General features: G+C 39.8%; 1 protein-coding gene across 1 annotated transcript in view; it reads left to right on the top strand.

Annotated features, from left to right (window-relative positions):
- The first annotated feature begins 6,851 nt into the window (after window positions 1-6,851).
- Window positions 6,852-15,065, top strand: part of Tmem44 (transmembrane protein 44) — a 44,238-nt gene continuing 36,024 nt past the window's right edge. The window contains exon 1 of the mRNA XM_078043899.1: window positions 6,852-7,013. The gene's annotated coding sequence lies outside the window, so the exon portion shown is untranslated. The remainder of the gene's footprint in view (window positions 7,014-15,065) is intronic.

Raw genomic sequence — 15,065 nt, 5'->3', positions numbered from 1 at the left:
CTGAAAGTAAGAGCAAGCACCAGGGGATGGAAGTTAGCAAAAACCAGATCACATGGGGCCATAGGGCCTGTGAGGGGATTCTGGATATTTTCTGAAAAATGGGATAAGCTAACAAGTTTTATACAAGTGAATAATGGGATGTGTTCAAATTCTTAATTAGGGGCAAAAGTTTATTATAGATCAAGGCTGTTCTAGAGGAGGCAAAACTGAAGATGCTGGAAGTATTCTGTGTGTCCTGTAACATCTATTTCCAGTCATTTTTTATGTCAGAAAAGAGCATAAAAAGCATTTGATAGAAGAGGAGCAAGCTATTGGAGTATGGGCTAGAATGGAGCTTAGTGGTGGAGCATGTGCATGTGGAAAGCTCTGGACTTGGGGAAAAAAAATGAGTAGGCTATGATATCACCTCTATCCAGGAACAGGCATATGACAGAACCGCATAATGAATGGGCAAAGCACGTACACTTATTTAGAGTAAGCTTTGACTTTTATAACAGTTTTATTGAGATATAGTTTATATACCATACACACTATTTGCTGTAAAGCTTACAGTTCAGTGGTGTTTAGCTTATTCACAGTTATGCAACCATTACCACAATCAATTTTAGGAAATTTTGTTCACCTCAAAGAAAAACTAGGCCCTGCAGTCAATCTTCTTGTTCCCTCAGCCCTAAGCAACCACTAATCTACTTCCATTCTATATAGGTTGCCTATTCTGGACATTTTATATAAATAGAATAATAAAAGGATGGGAGCTGGCCAATAAATCTCTCAGCTTCCATGTCACCAGTGGGTACATTCCACTTGCTCACAACTAGAACCATCTCTTGAACACGCCCTTCATTGCTTTTTTCCCTTTTATCATTTTCTCTGCCTCATCACTCCAGTTCCTCCCCAGTAAACTAATAGCCTAAGTCCTTGCTTAGTGTGAGGAACCCAAGCTAGGACATCCCTACATGGGGAACTTCTGTTTTCACCTTTGCTTCTGCCCCAAATGCATCTCTGTAAGCATTCCTTGAATTTTTTGTAAGTTTTGCCATCCTCATTGTGGAGGTTTGTACTCTAGACTTACAAATTAGTCATCATTATCATAGTATTTTGAATTTCTCCACCATTTTATTCCAAGGAATGTGGCACCCTTTTAAGCAGAACTTACTGTACATCTGTCATCAATTTACATCAGTTTGTCAAGAAGCCAGTAGCCACGTATGTTTTCTTGGTGAGTAAACTGGAAAATCAGGCAGCACGCTAGAAATCTACTCAGTGCCATCATGTTTAATAGCCCTTTCCCTTCTCTAGTCTCTAATGTGAGGGAAATCATTCAGAATTTTCACCCTTAATGTACAGTTACTGTGTGTTGCATTCTGCACATGGTATCCAGTTGATGGTGAAGAGGACATACGGGAAAGAAAGATCATACTTTCTGTATATCGATTTTGCTTTTCAACAATCAGATGGCATTCTGAGTGAAAAGGGCATAGCATCCAGTAGACTGAACTTCTTAATGTTTGATTGTAGTGCAATATGTACACAGAAAACACAACTCCATGTGCTTTCCTTCAGTCACACCCTCCCAGAGTAACCACTGCTGAGACTTGCCCTGACTTTTTACTGCAGATTGAGTCTACAGTGTGAGCTCTTTTATCTTGCTCCTTTAATCCAACATTGTGAGATTTATCCACCATTTACATGTAATTGTAGAGCATGAGTTACCACTGCTGTATAGTATTGAATAGTGTGAATATTAACATAGTTTGCCTGTCCTGTTGGATGTGTGGATGGCACAGGTTTTAAAGAGTAGAGCTGCCAAAGGTGTCTATACTACAGAGTATGTCTAATAGAATATTCATTTTTAATGGAAATGGTCTATGATCTGTGCTGTCCAATAAGTAACTTTAGACATAATGGTTTTAACACTCCAAATGTGCTCAGTGTGATTGAGGAACTGGATTTACTAAATATTTTAAATATAAGTAACTACTTGTGGCTACTACAGTCAGCACAGTTCTAATGCATGCCTTTAACTGAATTCTGTATGCGTCTCCGAGGGCCATGTTCCCCAGAAGTAGTATTGTGAAGTCTTTGGGTATGAACATGGTCAGCATTAGAAAACACACAATGAATTTTACTTCCATTCCTTCCTCATCTATATATATTTCTATAGGAAATAAGATGAGATATATACCTCTCTAGTTATCACCAATCAGTTTCCTCCCAGGTATTTGTTTTTCTTGCAGTTCTGGGGATTTAACTCAGGGGAGCTTTACCACTGATCTACATCCCCAGCCCTTTGATTTTTGATTTTTTTTTTTAATAAACTTTTACTCTTCTGAAATTGTTCTTGTCAGATCTTTTGGCCACAGCAGGGAAACAGCTATCTAAAGCACTTGCCTTGTTTTTTTTTTTTAGAGAGAGAGAGAATTTTATTATTTATTTTTTAGTTCTCGGCGGACACAACATTTTTGTTTGTATGTGGTACTGAGGATTGAACCCCGGCCGCACGCATGCCAGGCGAGCACGCTACCGCTTGAGCCACATCCCCAGCCCTGATTTTTTATTTTGAGACAGGGTCTTGCTAAGTTGCTGAGACTGACCTGGAATTTGCAGTTCTCCTGCCTCAGCTTCCCAAGTTGCTGGGGTTATGAGTGGCATTACCACGTCTAGCTCAGGTATCTCTGATTAAGGGAACTTTGCCCCTGATGCTAATGAATCTGAACTAGCACTTGATTCACAGATCATCAAAAATCATTGAGCATCATAGGATCAGGTTTTTTACCATGTGTTTAGTTAGGGGACAAAGAGTGTGAGGTGCTGACATTAAATCTGAAATATCTGCAAATTGACATTGTACTTTTCTTCTCCCCATTAAGGTGTAGTTAATATCAAAACTATTGCTGGTAGGGTCTAGGGTCCTTCTAGAGTGTCAAAGAGAGCCTGGATCTGATCATATTTTCTCCTCAAACTGAATCCATTGCCTGGGCAAAGGGATTCTAAGAGATGCTTTGTGTTAATCAACCCCACTCCTGAGCTTTGGAGAAGTGCTGGTTAGGTCTCAGTACCTGAGTCTCTTTGGCAGAGACAACTCAAGAATGCAGTTAGACAGACTTAAAGGTAAATATGGCCTTTGTTCTTTTTCTTTTGTTAATCTCAGCCTCTTATCTTCATTGTACTGTTTTCTGTTCTTTTGTCTAAATTACTGAATGTAATAAGTGACTACCGTCTTGTTTTCCAGTGCATAACTAACAGTTGAGGCCATTCCAGGAAAGAAACAAAACCAACAAATTTGGCTTCTATATTTAAAATACTGTCGTTGAAATTGCCATGACTATTGTTGGATTGATTTGGAAGCAGCAGCAACTGAAGGGATAACTATTTTAGGCAGTCATTTTGGAAAACACTTTTAAAATGCAAGAGTTTTTAACCCTTGTTTTGGACACTTGCTGTCATTTCTCTGATTGAGTGGGATTTTGTGTTTTACTTTCTTGGTTGCTTAGCTTTTGGGTAATAGAGAAGTAGAACAGCCATTTCAGGAAAAAATAGAATCTGATTAGTTTACAGTAGGCAAGATGAAAGACATGTGCTCTGTCTGTTGCTACATAAGTCTACATGTAGCACTTGGCAGCTATTTGTATTTGGGCTATTTTTTGCTTAAGATTCAGTCTTATGTTGCCAGGCATGATGGCACATGTCTATAGTCCCAGTGGGTCAGGAGGCTAAGGCAGTAGGATTACAAATTGAAAGCCAGCTGCAGCAATTTAGCAGAGCCCTCATCAACTCAGTGAGATCCTGTCTCTAAATAAAATACAAAAAAAAAAAAAAAAGATGGGGATGTGGCTCAGTGGTTAAGTGCCCCTGGGTTCATTTCCCGGTACCTAAAAATAAAAAAAGGTTCAGTCTTATACACTTGAACCAGCATTCTTAAAGTGTCTAAGATCAATAATTCTTAAACTCAGTGTGCATTCAATCATCTGGAATTCTTGTTAAAATGTAGATTCTGAATGCTTAGGTCTGGATGGGGCCCGAGTTTGTATATTTCTAACAAGTTCTCAGAGCATGCAGATTCTGCTGATCTAGGAATCACATTTTGGTAGCAAGCTTTTAGACATCTTCAGAAGCCCACAGCTAAAGACAATGAGAGCCTGGAACTCCTGCCTGACCCAGCAATCAAAGGCAGATAATGAGATTTGGGGGGATGCTAGAGTAGGTTTCACATTTATAATTTATCTTGACAATTCTAAAATTAGGCAATTGCCAGGTACAGTGGTGCATGCCTGTAATCCCAGTGGCTTGGGAAGCTGAGGCAGGAAGATTCCAAGTTCAAAGCCAGCCTTAGCAACTTAGCGAGGCCCTAAGCAACTTAGCAAGACCCTGTCTCAAAAGGGATAGGGATGTAGCTCAGTGTTTAAGCACCCCTGAGTTCAATCCCCATATAAATAAATGAATAAATAGGCAACTAACAATATTAAAACACTTACAATGTTGTATATGAATTAATAAAATGTTGAATTTTTTAAAAATAATTCTTGCACCCACCGTAGTATTTAGAAAGATGGAGAGCAGGGGAAAGGAAGCTCTTTTTTGTTTTTTTCTTTTAAATACAAGAACCTGTCAGTAAATGTAGAAGGAATGATACAATCACCACTTTGAAATCACTAAAGAAGTCAGTGATTCAGACAAATATCATCAAGGAAAGTGCTTTGTACTGTGCAGAGATCAGACATAAAACAAGTGAGGAACCTGGCACCACAGATAGTGCCCCCCCACCTGGCATGCTGTGCTTCTGACCGATGCCATAGAAATACACATCACCTCCTTCTACTGTCTTTGTAAAAACACAGAAACTCAATAAATCACAAAGAAACAAATAGGTAATTAGAGATCTGGGACATTCTATAAGAGGCCTGGATTAAGGAGACATACAAATTAATTATGAAATCCCAAACTGGGAAATAAACACCATTCTCAGAACAACTGAGCAATATTATCTGATATGAGTTACATATCAGATAATATTGCTATATCAATGTAATAGAAGTATGGTGTGTTAGAAAATGTCCTTGGAAATATAAGTTGATGCATTTGAAGGAAAGTGTCATGATACCTAATTTCAAATAGTTTGGAGCAAGAATCGGAGAACAAATGTGGCAAAAAGTTAACAAATGATGATGCTAGATGGGTATTCTTTCACCTTTGCTATAGGCTTGAAATTAAAAAAAAAATTATAGTTGTAAATGGACAGAATGCCTTTATTTTATTTGTTCATTTATATGTGCTAGGGATCAAACCCAGTGCCTCACACATGCTACACAAGCACTCTGCCACTGAACTACAGCCCCAGCCATTAGCTTGAAATTTTTGAAAACATTTTTTCAATAAATTGAAGGGACAGGCGAGGCGCAGTGACTCATGCCTGTAATCCCAGTGGCTCAGGAGGCTGAGGCAGGAGAATGGAAAGTTCAAAGCCAGCCTCAGTAATTTAGAGAGGCCCTAAGCGAGACCTTGTCTCTAAATAAAATGCAAAAAAAAGTTGGGGATGTGGCTCAGTAGTTAAGTCCCCCTGGGTTCAATCCCTGTTACCAAAAAAAAAAAAAAAAAAAAAATGAAGGGACGTAAAAGGAGACAGGGAAATGCTCTAAGGGCTCTGGAGCCCTTAGGAGAAGAATGGATAAAGTTGAACCAAGTAGTTATCACAACAAACAAATGGAGTTCTTATCTTCCCTCTCTGCCTTCACCTGTGTCCAGGTTTGGGGAAGTATGTTCATCTGACTCATGTTGGCATAATGAACTTGGTATGAAGCTGGTTTCTTTCTGAATTGTAAGCTACAGTGAAAATTATTAGTTCTTTAAAATAATTACTTGGATATTTAATTGACTCTCTAAAAACTAAATTGCCTTGCTATTAAACAGTATTCGTTGATATTTGCCTCTTTAAAACTATAGGGCTTTCTTTGACATAGTATTTCAACATCTGTCAGTTCCATTAGCCCTTTCTGAGCTTCTTGAGCATCATAAGGTCAATGAATTTCAGCAATTGCCTGTTACAAATGAGGCTCATTGGGGGGGGGGGGATGTAAAACAACCTTCTGGAGATCATACAATGATTGATCACAGAATTCCAGAAAAGTGTAGGACCTCAACAATCCTACCACCTGTTTTAATAATGACACCCAACATGTCCACAATGGGATTGATAAGAGATGTAGAAATGCCATTATTTCAAAATGCAATCTTTAAAAAATTATTTTTAATTTATTTTCTTTAGAATTGGGTTTCTGGGGCTGGGGTTGTGGCTCAAGTGGTAGCGCGCTCCCCTGGCATGCGTGCGGCCCGGGTTCGATCCTCAGCACCAGATACAAACAAAGATGTGTCCGCCGAAAACTAAAAAATAAATATTAAAATAGAATTGGGTTTCTTACTAGGCACCATTGCGCACTAAGAAGGCTGAGGCAGGAGGATTACAAGTTCAAGGCCAGCCTCAGCAGCTAAAGCAAGACCTTTAAAATAAAAAGGACTGGGGATTTAATTCAGTGGTAAAGCACCCCCGATCTCAATCCTCAGTACCAAATAATAATAATAATAATAAAATTGTTTTCTTTATTATAACGAAACCAGACTGATGTTTTATTTTTGTTTTTTGTCACTACTGTTTGTCCAGTAGCCACAGGCCCTTCCTCTAAATAACATGTTTGGTAAGAACACTGGCAGGAAACAGCCCTCACAGAAGGGAAAGCTCCTGCAGGCTGCCCAGGTTCCTGCACCCTTCCTTCTTCACAAGGACAATGCCCGAGACCGAGCTGCTGCTGCCAACAGGAAATGCCAATGACCAGTGACGTGGCCCGCTGCCCAAGAGGACAAGTGCTACAGTCCTCTTGTTAGTTTTTCTTCTCAGCAAACTTTGAACAGTGGCCAAAAAACATGTCTTTATCTCCTGGGCAGCTGTGGAACCTCTGAGGAGCCTGGAAAAGGAACAGATTCACCTCTGAGGGCTGACTGTGTGCAGAGCCCTATGGCAGGTACCGGGTGACTCTGGGAGGGGTCTTAAAGGGTGGGAGGGAAGGGTTCTAATATATATAATCCCAAGTGCCCTCCACAGGATGGAGCACTGATTCCCCGTGGCTGGGAGCCAGTGACTCCCTGCTTGGGTCCTGTTCTTGCTGTGGTACCCTAGCTGTTTGCCTTTCTCTATGGCCATCCTCTTTTGGTCACCAGGAGGCCTTGGCAGGGTGGTGCCAGAAAGCATCAGCTGGGCTGCCCAAACTCCTCCACTCGAAATCTGTGAAACCTAGGCTAATTCAGTGTCCTGAAGGTTTGGGAGGGAAAAATCAAAAGCTTGGTTTTCAACAAATTCAATTAGACATGCCTGTGGAACTCTCCAGCGGGAAGCTACATATGGCTGTAAAACTTGGGAGGCTGGTAACCTAAAGGAAAGAGAGATTCTGAAAAAAGTACGACTTCTATATCAAGGTTGAATCAGAAAGAAACAGAAAACCTGAACAGACCAATAAACAACAAAGAGATTGAGGTCATAATTTAAAACCTCCCAACAGCTGGGTGCAGTGACACAGGCCTATAATCCCAGCAATGTGGGAGGCTGAGGCAGAAGGATTGCAAGCTTGAGGCCAGCCTCAGCAACTTAGAGAGACCCTGTTCTCAAAAACTAAAAGTAATAAAGGACCAGGGATGTAACTCAATGGTAAAGCACCCTGGGTTCAATCCCTAGTAAAAAAAAAAAAAAAAAAAAAAAAAACCAGACTCTCTCAACAACGAAAAGCAGCCCAGAACCAGACAGCTTTTACAGCTGAACTTGACAAAATGTCAAGGAGGAATTAATACCAATATTTCCTAAATTCTTCCAAAAGCCTTAATACTTCCTAACACATTTTACAAGGCCAGCATCAGCTTGATACCTATGCCAGACAAAGACAACACAAGAAAATGAAACTACAGGCCAATAATTCTGATGAACATGGAGGCAAAACTCCTTGATAAAATATTAGCAAATCAAATACAACAACACATCAAAAAGATGGCACATCATGATCAAGTGGGATATATCCCTGGCATGCAAAGCTGGTTTGGCATATGCAAATCAATCAATGTGATACATCACATTAACAGGCTGCAAGACAAAAACCACATGATCACATCAATTGATGCAGGAAAATCATTCAACAAAGTTCAATATCCTTTCTTGATTAAAAGAAAAAATTCTGAAAAGTTTAGGTATCAAATATAATAGAGGCCTAGATATAATAGAGGCCATTTATGAAAAACCCATTGCAAACATAAAATAAGTGGAGAGAAACCAAGCTCTTCCTCTTAAGATCTGGTACAAGGATGGCCACACTCACCACTTCTATTCCCTGAGGAACCAAAAGTACTAGTTAGATTGGCCCCTTGTGGTATCGCTCACTTGTAATCTCAACTACTCAGGAGGCTGAAGCAGGGAATCGAAGGTTCAAGACCAGCCTAAGCAATTCAGCAATATCTTACCAAAAAAAAAAAAAAAAAAAAGAAAAGAAAAAGAAAGAAAGAAAGAAATTAAAATAGGCTGGAGATATAGTTCAGTGGTAGAGGACCCCTGGGTTTAATCCATGTACCAGAAAAAAAAAATTTTTGAAAAGTTATAAAAAACGAGTAAAATGCATACAAATCAAAAAGGAAGATGATTATCATTTGCAGATGGCATGACTCTACACACAGAAAACTCCAAAGACTTTTCTCCAAAAAACGGTGATATCTAATAAGTAGTAAGGTCACAGGACATAAAATCAACATATAAAACTCTGTGATCTCTCTTTTTTTTTTCTCATGGGTGAGTTCTAGGTGTTGTGGGAAACAGACTGGTTGAGAAGCAGCAAGCAGCACTCAGAGAGGAGGAGAACTCCAAATTATTTTACTTTATACCGATGGGCCCAGAGGAAAACAAAAACTCCAAATTTGGAGCCCTGATCCACAGTTTCTCACAATATTTATAGTTATCTGATGTCATCTTAGACCCATCCTATCACTGGGGCTTTTTCCTCTTTAAAATTTCCTAATCTATGTGGCTGAAGGCTTTGTGCAGGACCTCTAACATAAAGCATGCTCACAGTAACAGATAAGAAGAAAGGCTCCTTTCACAGGCATCTATTACATTTCAGAGTCCTAGGGCAGTAATTTACAATCCAAAAGGTAGGGACCCGGGTTAATTAGGCTTCTTGGAGAAAGGCTGAGAGAGGGGAGCAGAACTGACCCTTCCCCAGGCACTGGTTTCTTACCATAATGTTTTTGTAATTTCATTTCACAACCGGGACTGGTTTTGCCATCATATAGGGATTGAACCCAGGAGTGCTCAACCACTGAGTTAATCACCAGCTCTTTTCTAAAATTTTCTTTTATTTTAAGACAGGATCTAAGTTGCTGAGGCCAGCCTCAAATTTGCAATCCTCCTGCCACAGCCCCCCAAGAAGGTGGGATTAGAGGCATGGGCCACTGTACCCCACAAAATCCATGGCAGTTCTATGCACAAATAGTGGCCTAGGGAGGAAAAATCAAAATCTCACAATAACATCCAAAAAATTATAATACTTAGAAATAAATTTATCAAGAAGGTCAGAGATATGTATATGACAACTGTGAAACATTAATGAAAGAAACTGAAGAAAACACAAATGAAAAACAGTTCATTCTTATTAGGAAGAATTAATATAATTAAAATAGCCATATTAACTAAAGCAAAATACAGATTAAACTTAATCTCTACCAAAATCCCTTCACAGAAATGAAAAAAAAAATTCTTAAAATCTGTATGGAACCACAAGAGCCTTTTATCTGAATAGACAAAGGAAAACAATTCCTTTGCTGATTTTTTTAGAATAGTTTTTTAGTTGTCAATGGATCTTTATTATATTTATTTATATGCAGTGCTAAGAATTGAACTCAGGGCCTCACACATGCTAGACATGCTAGTGCTCTACCACTGAGCCCCAGCCTCAGCCCCAGCCCACATTTGCTGATTTTATGTAGTTATTTTTTATTCTTCAGCTAAAATAGCAGAAGAGATCATGTGCCTGTTACACTCAGCTGCAACTGAGAAACAAACTAGTCCAGGATGCCAAAGGTCCCAGGCAAAGGACCAACAGGGGCTGTTATGAGCAAGGTGGGTCTTCTCTCGGAGGTGGTGTTGATGATGGGATGGCCATAGAAGCTCTAGATCCTCCAACACAAATTCTGGACAGTAGTAGGCAGTCCAACAAGTTGTACCCATGTCCCCAGTCTCCAGCTTTCCTTATTTCTGCTCCCTTGGCCTCCATGGTGCACAGGTTGGTTTACTTGGACCTTCTGCCTCATCTTTCTTTTTTTTGCACTTCAGCCTGTGCATTTGCTGCTTGGCTCTCATGGCACAGAAGTTTCCGAGAAGATGGTGGTAAGGCTGAGAGAGCGCATTTGCTGATTTTAAATTATACCACAAAACGACAGTATCTAAAATAGTATGGTGCTGGCATAAAAAGAGACACATAAATGGGGCGTAGTGGTGCATGCCTATAATCCCAGCTACTTGGGAGAATGAAGCAGGAGGATAGCCAGTTTGAGCCTGGGAAGATTAGCAAGACCCTGGCTCAAAATAAAATTTGTAAGGGTGGGGGATGTAGTGCAGCAGTAGAGCACTTGGCTAGTTTGCATGTGGCCCTGGGTTCAATCCCAAGTATCACAATCACAGCATGTGCATGCACACACAGACACAGAGACCAATGAAATAGAAAGCTCAGAATAAATCCAAACATATGGTCAACTAATTTTCAGCAAAGGCACCAAAAGGCGTAGTGGAGAAAGGATCAAATAATAGTGCTAAAAAGAAACAGGATTTCCGTAGTCAAAAGAAAGAAACTGAACCTTCCTCTTATCCCATACACAAAAATCAATATGGAGAAAAGACATAAAATCTGAAAACATAAAGGTCCTAGAAGAAAACACAGGGGAAAAGTACTTGACATTAGCCTTGACAGTGATTTCTTGGATATCACACCAAAAGCAGAATTAAATAAATAGGACTACATCAAATTAAAAATCTTCTGCATAGCAAAGGAAACAATCAACAAAATGAAAAGATAACTAGAGTTTAGGGAAATTTTTTTGCAATACTCACACCATATAGACGAAGTGTAGTAGGCTGTACTATCTAATTCATGTAAATTCATTGTGATGTTCACACAATGCTGAAATCACCTAATGATGCAGCTCTCAGAACATGACCCCATCATTAAATAACACATGACTATCAGATTGTGGTTAATATTCAAGATATACAAAAACTCATATGACTCAACAGTAAAAAAAAAATATATACACATATAGCCTTACTAAAAAAAAAATGGGCAAAGGGTTTGAATAGATATTTCTCTCCAAAGAGGACATAAAAATGGCCAAATGTGGGGCTGATATAGCTCAGTCCGTAGAGTGCTTGTCTCGCATGCACAAGGCCCTGGGTTCAATTCCCAGCACCAAAAAAAAAAGGGGGGGGGAGGACAAATGTACATGAAAAGGTGCTCAAAATTACTAAGAATTAGAGAAATGCAAATCAAAACCCCTATGAAATACCACCTCCCACCTGTTAGGACAGCTATTATCAAAAAGACAAGAGATTAAAGCTGTGTATGGTAGCACACACCTGTAATTCCAGCTACTTGGGATGCTGAAGCAAGAAGTCCATTGAGTTGGATTGGAGGCTAGTGTGGGTCATTTAGCCAGACTCTGGGAGTAGGGGTGTTTTATTTTAAAAAAAAAAAAAAAAAAAAAAAAAGCTGTTTTGGTTTGGTTTGATTTTTGGTACTGGGAATTTAACCCAGGGGTACTTAACTACTGAGCCACATTCCCAGCCCTAGGATAATAAGTTTTAGCATAAATGTGAAAAAACAAGAACTAACTATATGCTGTGGAATGAACTGGCACAGCCATTATAGAAAACAGTATAGAAATTCCTAAATTAAAACTAGAACTACCATTTTGTCCAGCAATCCCTCTTTTGGACATACACCCAAAGGAAATGGAACCACCGCCTCATGAAGTTCTCTCCCCTCCTATGTTCACTGCAACAGTATTCTCAGTCGCCAAGATGTGGAGACAGCTAAGTGGACCAATGGATAAAGAAACTGTGGGGCATATGTACTGCATACACAATGGAATAGTATTCAGCCTTTTAAAAGGAGGAGGTTCTGCCATTTGCCACAACATGGATGGACTTAGAGGACGTTGTACCAAGTGGAAATAAGCCAGCCACAGAAAGAAAAACATTGCATGCTCTAATACATGAAATGTGTTTAAAAATGAGTTCAAAATATTAAGAATAAAACAGTGGTCACCAGGGTTGGGGTGTAGAGAAGGAAATGGAAAGATGTAAATCAGACACTACAAAGTAGCAAATATGTAGGATGAACAAGGGGGAGACCTAATGTATTTAGGACTTTGACGAAAAGAATGGATTGTAGCTGCTCTTATTAGGGGTAAGATAGGGGGAGTAGGTGACTATGTGAGACGACTGTGTTGCTCTATAGTAATCATTTTTCTATATAAGTACCTTAATTTAAAAAAAAAACTGGGGAAGGAGGTCTGACTGGAGATATGCATTTTGGAGGCACAGGCAGAGTATGTACAGCCAGAAGACCCAGGAGACCCCCCAGGGGGCAGGTAGGAAAGAGAAACAAGAGCTGAGCCATGTGTCTCCCCATCATTGGCTGAGCTTCCTCCTCACACCTTCACGCTCTTTGGACTTTTTCTTTCTTATTTACTTTTCTTTTTTGGTGGACCTGAGGCACCTCCTAGGCAAGAGAATGACAATCGTAACTTTTGCTATTGACATGTGCCTTTCTTGACCTACAGGATTTCTAAGAATCACTGCAACACTAAGGTGGGTCCCATCACCTTCCTTTTCTAGGTAGGAACACACACAAGTGTAGAGAGGATCAATGCTCTGCCCTAAGTCACAGCTGCAAGGAGGCGGGGCGGGGGGTGCGGTATTGCAGTCTACCTTGTGCAGGCCCCAACAGCCCACACTCTTCCCATAAGTCTTTCTGAGAGCCACAAGGGCCAATGACTATAAGCAGCTTCCCTCTGATGGCCATCTCCATAAACCAGTGTTTCCCACAAGACTCCCAGGAAACACAGTGGAGAAACACAGAGTAGGAGGCTCAGATCCTAATCCCTACAACCTGTAAAGGGAGCATTTACTAAATGTATGTAAAGAGAGCATATACTAAAAACAAATGAATAGTACACTTTTAAAAAGTAAAGTTTATGGTATATGAACTGTGGCGCATATAAAGCTGGCAAAAGGATCTTTGCAATTGTGAGCAAGTTAGGGAACTCAAGATGGAGAGATTACTGTGGATTACTTGAGTAGACATAAATGCAATTACAAGTATCACAACAGAGGGAGATTTGACAGACACAAAGGAGAAGGCAATGTGACCACAAAGGCAGAGAAGGATCAGAGGGATGCAGTCAAGGCCAGGCAGTCACCAGAAGCTGCAGAAAAGAAGAAAGGAAGAGATTCTCCCCCTGTCCCCCTAGAGGGAGTGCAGTTCTGCCCACATCTTGACTTTAGGACAATGAAACTGATTTGCCATTTCTGGCCTCCATTCTGGGAAAGAATCCATTTCCGTTTCTTGAAACCACATTATTTCTGGTAATTTATTACAGAAGCCTCAGGAAGCCATGCTTATTCCAAGGATACACACCCAGAAAGTTGGATAATAGGTCTGCTTTATTGACAGGCAGGCAGAGTGATTCTGATAGACAACCTATGCACCACACCGCCCAACTGCCCAGGCAGAGACTTATAGGGAAGAACTTAAACCCTTCAACTAGAGGAACTTAGGCTGGACTTCGTTCCTCCATAGAACCCAGAGTTGAATTTCAGAGGGGTCCCCACATTGCTAAAGATTGAGAAAATTTTCAAGGATGAGGTTTTCTTCAGATTCTCAAAGGAGTCACCACACTGCCTAAGTGTATAAACCTGGTCCAGGCTGGCAGGGACAAAAATAAAGCAATTTTAAAGTTTTGCCCAGACTGTGAGAAACTTGAGTTATGCATTTTCTTCCTATTAATTTAACTTCATCATGCCTCCACTGGTATTCATTTTATATAACTTCATTTTAATAATTTTATTATTATCATTTTGGTCCCATTTGGTTAATAACATATTTCACATGTTGAACATCTCTCTGCTGCTGTACTGTAAGCTTCATGAAGGTAGGGAACCACTGTTTTTCTCAACAATATGTCCCAAGCTCCTAGCACAATACCTGTTTTAGTCCATTCTGGCTGCTATAGCAAAATACCCTAGGCTGTGTGGTTTATAAACAGCATAAATTTAATTCTCACAGTTGTTGAGACTACAAAGTTCAAGATCAAGGCACTAGCAGGGTTGCTATCCAATAAGAGCATGCTTTCTGGATCATAAATGGTGACTTCTAGCTGTGTCTGCTCTCATGATCCAATCACCTCCTAAGGGTGCCACCTCCTATCCAATTGATGATTAGGTTTCAATATATGGAATTTAAGGAGATGCAAATATTCAGACCCCAGCAATGCCTAAGACACCACATAGTGTTTCATTTCTCCTATGAGTTATCATAACTTTTAAAAAATGAATGGACCAACAAAGTAGTGTAGCCACTTTGGAAAACATTCTGTTTCTCAAAACATTTAACATAAACTTACCATATGATCCAGTAATTGCACTCCTAGATATATACCCAAGTAGAAATGAAAACATATGTCCCACAAAAAATCCTACACAAAAGTTCATAGCAGCATTGTTCATAATCTCCATAATTTCCAGGAAAAAAAGCCCATCATCTGATGCATGGATAAATAAAATGTGATATATCTATACAATGTATTACTATTCAGTCCACAACAAGGGAATGTGGCTAATACATATTACAACACTGATAAAACTCAGAAACTTGCTAAGTGAAAGAAGCTGGTCCCAAATAGGTCAACACTGAATGACTGCAGTCATATGGAATGTCCAGAATTGTTAAGAAACAGGTTTATGATCTCTAAAGTAGGAGTGTTGAGGA

This window comes from Ictidomys tridecemlineatus, chromosome 3 (genome assembly GCF_052094955.1).
Source record: "Ictidomys tridecemlineatus isolate mIctTri1 chromosome 3, mIctTri1.hap1, whole genome shotgun sequence".
Lineage (NCBI taxonomy): Eukaryota > Metazoa > Chordata > Mammalia > Rodentia > Sciuridae > Ictidomys > Ictidomys tridecemlineatus.
The sequence above is the reverse complement of the archived record's forward strand: the minus strand, read 5'-3'. Positions and strand labels throughout refer to the sequence as shown.